Source organism: Bos grunniens, chromosome 23, assembly GCF_055505025.1.
Source record: "Bos grunniens cultivar Pamir isolate PY7600 chromosome 23, Bosgru_T2T1.0, whole genome shotgun sequence".
NCBI lineage: Eukaryota > Metazoa > Chordata > Mammalia > Artiodactyla > Bovidae > Bos > Bos grunniens.
In genome coordinates, this window is record NC_141187.1 from 39,740,429 (window position 1) to 39,748,232 (window position 7,804).

The 7,804-nt window shown below is 40.2% G+C and overlaps 1 long non-coding RNA gene across 1 annotated transcript; it reads right to left on the minus strand.

The window, feature by feature from the left end:
• Positions 1 to 1,217: 1,217 nt before the first annotated feature.
• LOC147347672 (uncharacterized) lies at positions 1,218 to 2,301 on the minus strand. The gene is made up of 2 exons (XR_015152441.1): positions 2,045 to 2,301; positions 1,218 to 1,880 (listed from the first exon to the last, which is right to left on the minus strand). It is a non-coding gene; the product is annotated as an uncharacterized LOC147347672 (long non-coding RNA).
• Between the last annotated feature and the right edge of the window lie 5,503 nt (positions 2,302 to 7,804).

Here is a 7,804-nt window from a genome sequence, read left to right on the forward strand (position 1 = left end):
TGTGTATACAAATTGGAAAGAAATTCCAAACACAAAGATGAAAAATAAAGGTCATGCACAAACCACTGTTAATATATTATTGTGTATATTTCCCATGAATACAAATATTATTTCTTGACAGAGATTTTAGTGTGCAATGCATACTTCCCAGAAATCTAATTTTTCACTTCATATAATATGGTATAGTTCCAGATCAATAATTACTTGGCTTTCTCAAAATTTTTATGGTTGCCTAGTATTCTATTATATGGACATGCCATGACTTATTATAGATAATTTATTTTTTCCATTGTTTTGCTATGTCCTCTTATCAATAAGAGGGGCTTTCCCACGTGGTGCAGTGGTAAAGAATCTGCTTGCCAATGTAGGAGACACAAGAGATGTGGTTCGGGTTTGATCCCGGGTTGGGAAGATCTTCTGGAGGAGGAAATGGCAACCCACTCCAGTATTCTTGCTTGGAGAATTCCATGGACATAGGAGCACGGTGGGCTATGGTCCATGAGGTCACAAAGAGTCAGACGTGACTGTGAGACTAAGAATACAGACATAAATATTTTATTGTTTGTAGTTTTTCCTGTGTTCTCTTATCACATCATCAATATTACATGACAGTTTGCATTTGCTGTCATGCTACTATGTAATTCTCCTTAAGCTGTGCCAGGATTGTGTATTTTATTTATTTATTTATTTTTTACCGCACCACACAATTTGTGGGATCTTAGTTCCTAAGTAGGGATCGAACCCAGGGCCCTGGTAGCAAGAGCCCTGCATCCTCACTCCTGGACTGCCAGGGAATTTCCAGAATTGTTCGTTTGCATTTTCAACTGTCAAAAACATCTTATCGGCAAGGCCAGTTCTTCCTTATCTTTTGCTACTTATCATAGGCAGTAAAGAGAATTATCCATATACTAAGAATTCATCAGGCTGTTCAGGGGGGTCGACAGAATCTACTAGGATGACACCCAGTGCAGAGCGGGTCAGAGGTGACTGGCAGATTTTGCACAGACTTAGAGTGTGGCTGACTTATTGAAATGAGAGCGGGGAAGGGCTGGGGCAGAGTAGTGGTGGATCCACCAGATCAGCTGACATCCCAGGAAGGTTCTTGTCTACTTAGCAAAAAGCCTTAGGTAGGCTGATAAAACTTTAAAGTATGCATTTGCTAGAGACTTCTCAAGGGAGGGATGTAGTAGGAAAGAGACGTCAGAGGGCTAGAAATACCTCTCATTTCTTCTTTTCAACTCTTTATTTTCTTGATCAAGCATCTCCTACAATCAGAATTTACATGCAGTTGCAAACAAATTTGACAATGAAGTTTATGTCCCTGATATACACCAACGAATCACTATATTCACCCACGTTAACCCAAACCTTTTTATTCCTCCATGTCTACACTACCAGCCTTCAGTAGTAACCACCATAATGTACTCCAATGGCAAAAGGTAAACCACCTGTTCTATTGATAAAAATTTAAATCAGGAATAAGTAAACAGAAAAGGCCTTTTTTTTTTTTTTCCTGAAAAGGTTTATTGTGCACAGAGGGGAAGTGTTCAGTCCTTCGTGGCTGCTGCTCTCCTCATGATGGCCAGGACGTGCTCAGCTCCTCTCTCTTCCTCTTGGTGTGGATGTGTCTCCACCCTTTTCTTGATGACCTTGAGGGCCTGCTCCTCCTTGGAGACCGTGAGCAGCTCCATGGCCCGCCACTCATAAGGGGCGAAGCCGCACACCGCCTGGATTGTGTCCTTCAGGAACTTGGTGTGTGTTTGGTGACGTACCCATGACGGTGGCTGTGCCTCAACTTGCTCATGTTCTTAGTCGCCTGGTGGCCCTGAGGAGATCCACAGCCATGGGGGAGCGGCAGAGCCCTGGCTGCTGCTGTTCAACTGAAAAGGTATTTTTAAAATGAAGTTCTTTTTGGACACTTAGGTGCTGATTCACTTTATTAAACAACCAACCAGAGAACTATGTCAATTAAGTGGGTACAAGGTTTCATTTGACTCCAGGAGTTTAGAAAGGGTGGTATAATAATGTTACCAATAAAACTTACCTATTTTGGCAAAATTCATCTTGGAATACAAATGTCCTTAGTATGAAAATGATTCTTCATTTTCTCAGTTGGAATATGATCAGTGTTTTAACCTGCTGATCATGAGACAGTGCTTCTGTAATTCAGGAGGTCTGAAGTCCATCATTTCATTTCTGAAGGGACAGGAAATAACAATAGGAGAGCATTCTTCCTTCACCCTGCCATAGCACGTTTGTTGAGCCATCAGGCTCCTGGGGCATCTTTTTATATCTGTCCTGCTGAAATGAAAAAGAGTGGTTAGTGTTTTATCGAAACTGTGGTTCTAAGATCTTTATTTGCTTAGTCCCTCAGTTGTGTCTGACTCTTTTCGACCCCATGAACTGTAGCCTGCTAGACACTTCTGTCCCTGGGGATTCTCCAGGCAGGAATACTGGAATGGATTGCCATGCCTTCCTCAAGATCTTTATGGCAGGTGTTATAAGGGACTTTCTCCTTCCTTCAGACTTGGAGTAACCAAAAAAAAACACAAAACATTGTCTGCCTTATGCCTTGACAAAATTTAGAATTGTTTCAAAAAATGGGAAGACGTAGTAGTCAGAGTTCTATCTCTGTTCTAGTTACTGTATTTCTAGAGGGTACCAGGTTTTAGGAGTGAGCAGACAGGAGCAGCCAGGGTGATACCCAGCTTCAAAGGCCATTTCTCAATAGTCCATCAACTTGCTAGTGGGATGGTCCATGGCAGAGGAGGGAAATTGGCTGAAGATCTCCATGTTAGTTCTTGTTCCCTTGTCATAAGTAAAAATCAGGTGTCCAGAACATTATGGCTTCTCCTCTTGACCGGTTAATTTTTATAATTCTACCATGGTAGTAATACATGCTGAATAAAGGCTGTCTTGTAACCAGCAGAAGAATTTGGATGAGTAATTGGGAAGTCTCTGGGTACTAAAATAACAAATATCTCTGAACCAGTGTTTCAGAGATAACAGAGAAAATACAAGGGTTTGGGGTCAGGAATCCAGGTCTGACATCTAGGAAGGTAAATACAAGGAGGGAAAAAATGTGAGAGAAGGTACTTTGAACCAATTATTATTTTAATGACAGTTGCTGGAGCATGATATAAATATTTACTGGATAAAGACATAGGATTTCCCCTGTATTCACATATTTAAAGCAGAATATGAGGATCGGGGTGGGAGGTTGGACTGGAAATTATCTAGATCCTTTTCAAATGTAATTTCTATGATTTGATGGCATCCTTACATCACTCTGAACACTATTCCCACTTAATTTGCAATCTCCAATTAGCTTTGCAATTATAGTTTTAGTAAAATGCTTCACTGGTCTTCACTTCTAAATGCCTAATGCTACTTTACTAAAGAAAACAAAGAGATAAACAGACACCTTGGTGATAAAGGTACTTGGCCTGTGTCAATAGTACTAATATTTCATCTTGCAAAAGATTCAGCACTTATTTTATTTTATTTTTTTCAGCACTTATTTTAAAGCATCCTGTTTGCTGTGTGCATATGCATTGAACATTACCATCTAGCTCAAGAATCTCATCTACAACTCAGAAGATATTTATAGTCATGTAGCGGTTGTGTTTTTGAAATACAAAGTATGGCTTTATGTTATCAATTTTGATTTCTGTAAGTCATCCAAGAAAACTACTCTCATTACTCCATAGTCCTATCGCCAAGATGAATTCTGGCTATCTTCCATGTTGTTATTGACTTCTTTTCTAGGAAGTAGAGTTTATATAGTTCTAAAAAGGGCTTCACTTTTCACTTTTATTTATTGGAGAAGGAAATGGCAACCCGCTCCAGTGTTCTTGCCTGGAGAATCCCAGGGACAGGGGAGCCTGGTGGGCTGCGGTCTATGGGGTCGCACAGAGTCGGACACGACTGAGGCGACTTAGCAGCAGCAGCAAAAAGGATTTACCGCATATACAACAGTGCATCGTCAAATTTAATCTTCTAATGAAAGCAGGGAAATAGCCAGTTCCCTTCTAACTACGTTACTTAGAGCTTACAGTTTAGGGACACACGGGAGTTTAGGAAGGTACCTAAATCCTGACAAGGTTTGAATCCATGTATTATCATTCATCCATTATCTAGCAATTTGTACTTGGCCCTTCTATTTCCCCTAGAGATTTTAACCTTTATAATAGTAGTAGTATAGTTATATATTTTAATTATGAGCTAAAGAATTATACTCTGCAAATATGGGTTACTTTAAGGCTGTGGTAAGATAAATCTCTTTTACCGTCTTAAAAATCAACAGCAAAGTGATGGCATTGATGAGATGGTAGGGATCAAAAGTAGACTAGCACATGTTCCCAAATGGTGGTGTGCATAACCCAATCTCCTCTGTACTTGCCTAAAACACAGATATCTGGGGACCACCCCTAGTTTTTCTGCTTCCCAAAATTCAAAAGCAGTGACTCAAGGACCACATTTTGAAAAATACTAATGTCATCAACAGTAAATGTAATAATAAATTTAAAAAACAATGTACATATGAGATTTTATCAAGCCTATAGGTAAAGGTAGGCAATTCCAGACATAGTTTTTTGAGAGTTATTTGTGTAGACATCCCAGGGGTTCACACACTATGAATGGGAATGAACTCGGGAGGGAATAAAGTGGAGATGCCTGTTGGTGGTGATGATATGACCGTTTGTTAAACTATGACTATCTTCTGGGCACTATGAAATGGTTTCACGTATAGATGTCCACGTGCTAAGTTGCTTCAGCCATGTCTGACTCTGGGCAACCTTATGGACAGGTAACCCCACAGGCTCCTTTGTCCATGGGATTCTCCAGGCAAGAATACTGGAGTGGGTTGCCATTTCCTTCTCCAGGGGATCTTCCCAACCCAGGGATTGAACCCAAGTCTCTTGTCCCATGAGTTGGCAGGCAAGTTCTTTACCACTAGCACTACATATAGATAAGTCATTTAATTTTCATGATTCTCAGAGGTAGCACCCCAAAATGAAGGAATGAGTGAAATTATTTAGCAGTTACAGTCAACAGAATAAATGTAGATTAAGAAAATCAAAAGAGTAAAACTTCAATCAGAAGCAGATAGATTAATAATCTATGTCTATATATCAATAAGTAGGGGGTTTCCCAAGTGACTTTGGTAAAGAATTTGCCTGCCAATGCAGGAGATACAAGAGATACAGTTCTATCCCTGCCTCGGGAAGATTCCCTGGAGTGGGATATGGCAACCCACTCCAGTATTCTTGCTTGGAAAATCCCATGGACAAAGGAGCTTGGTAGGCTATACAGTCCATGGAGTTGCAAAGAGTCAGATATGACAGCGTGCATACACACAATCTATAAGTGAATATACATACTCACTTTCAGAAGCCTAATCACTAATCGTTCATACGCATGCTCTATTTTTAAGCTTAGAATTAAGCCAGGGATGATTAAGGGAAGAAACTGTCAAAAAATAAATACAAAAAGAATCAGAGCAGGGTAAACTGGTTCTCCAAATATAGACTCTTAGGAGTGAGAGGAGGAGTGGCGTTTGCCCAGCCAAGTTTCACTTTGGAGGAGAACTCCCAATACAGTGTAACCATCAGGGCAGCTTTGGCAGGGCTGTTTATCATAGCCAGCAAAGGGGAGGGTGGAGCCCTTTTTCTGACAATGAAAACTCTTCACAGAGTTCGGTGAGAACAACATGAGCTCACTCCCTAAAGATCTCAAAATTCAACAGAATTATAAGTCATGAAAAATATGTTCTTAGCTGTAGTACTTTGAAGTTACATATAATGTATCCTTTCATGAAGCCGAACGGTGTAACTTCTGTGATTACTAAATTATCTGAAGATAAATCAAAGGGTACAGTTTCAGTTATGCAAGATGAATAAATGCTAGAGATTTACAGATATAATACAGCATAGTGTTTATAGTTAATACTGTATTGTATGCTCTAATAGCACACACAAGAATAACAGCAACAGAAGAGGACGAAGAAGAAAGAAAGCAGGAGAAAACTTTTGAAGGCGATGAATATGTTTATGGCATAGATTGTAGTAATGGGTTCATGGACATAGCCTCATCACCGAACTCATTAAGTTGTAGACATCAAATATTTACAGAAAAAAAGATCAGCTGATTTGGGGGTAAATATGATTTATAATCTGCAAGATATTCTGAAAAACTCATGGATTTCAGCCTTGGAGACATGATCAGACCTGCAGCCTAATCTGACCGCAGTCCTAACTGTACTACTGACTGCCTGAGATTCATGTAATCTTTTCCCCTTCAGCTTCCCCATCGACCAGTGCAGGGAGAGGCTAGAACCGCGTAGTCTACAGGGTTCTGCCCAACTCCAGTAGTCTATACTTTAGTTCATTTGTTTTCAAAAAGACTTTTGCAAGACCACATGATTTACCTTCTTCAAGAATAATAGCAATGGCCTCAAGCTATTTTAAGTAAGCATCCATAGGATATTGAGAGACATGATGGGGAGCCTATGGCTGCTGTGTTGACACCATTCTACAGAATACATGGTCAGAGGTAGGCAGAAGGCTACTGCGATGATCCATGTTTTGACCAGGCTGATTTAGCAAAAGTGGTGAGAAGCATTGGATATATTTTGGATTTACGGCCTGTGGGTTGTTAGGGAAAAGAGGAGTCAAATTTTTCTACAGTTTTTGGTCTTAAACAACTGAAAGGCCAGAGTTGGCGTTTACTGATAGAGAATCAATGTGAGGGGCGGGGATAGGGGAATGACAGCCCATATTAAACTGAAATGCCTACTAAGGATCCAAATTGGACCCAAATTGGATATCTGAATCTAGAGTTCAGGGGAGATGTTTGTGCTCGAGAAGTAAATTTGGGAGTGATCATCCCCACGTGAATGGTATTGTCTCCACAAGACTGGATAATGCAGTCTAGGGAGAGAGGGTAGCTAAAAAAGGGAGTCCAAGGATCAAGTTCTATATCACACCAATGTTCAGAAGCTGGGAAGATGAGGAAGAAGCAGAAAAGAATGTGAGAAGAGAGAGCAGTGAAAATGGAAAGAAATAGTTTCAAAGAGCAGGGAGTGCCCTGTATATTGTATTGTGTGTTAGTCGCTCAGTCATGTTCTGACTCTTTGAGATCCCATAGAATGTGTAGCCCGCCAGGCTCCTCTGTCCATGGAATTGTCCAGGCAAGGATACTGGAGTGGGTAGCCAGTCCCTTTTCCAAGGGATCTTCCAGACTCAGGGATTGAACCTGGGTCTCCTGCATTGCAGACAGATTCTTTACTGTCTGAGCCACCATAGAAGTGCTAGGGAGTGCCTTAGGTCAAATGCTCTTACAAATACAGGCAGTAAGAAACCTCATCTACCAGGGAAAAATCCAGTATCAGTGGGACCTACTTTATCTATCTCATCTTCCAGCTACTGCTTTGTACCTTGGGACAGCAAGCATAGGAAAGAAGGAAGACTTTTTAATTAGATGTATTCAAATAGGTGACAGATACAGATATTCAATACAGATAGGAAACTATCCATCTACCTAAAAAAATATTATCACCTGCTTCTAAATTCAGTCTGCTAGGGTGCCATGTAGTAATTTCTTCAAAGTAGAAATTTTATCTTTCTGTGTTTTCAGTAACCTGATGATGCAGTTGATGCCAGCTATCCAAATAGCCTACTTTCCAACTGGAAGAATGCACTGTAAAAGGATTAAAAAAAAAAAAAGCATTTTTTCCCTTCTTTTTTGTACTCATCATGTGAATGTATTGCTGGACTTCCCTTATAAATAGGACACATGAAAT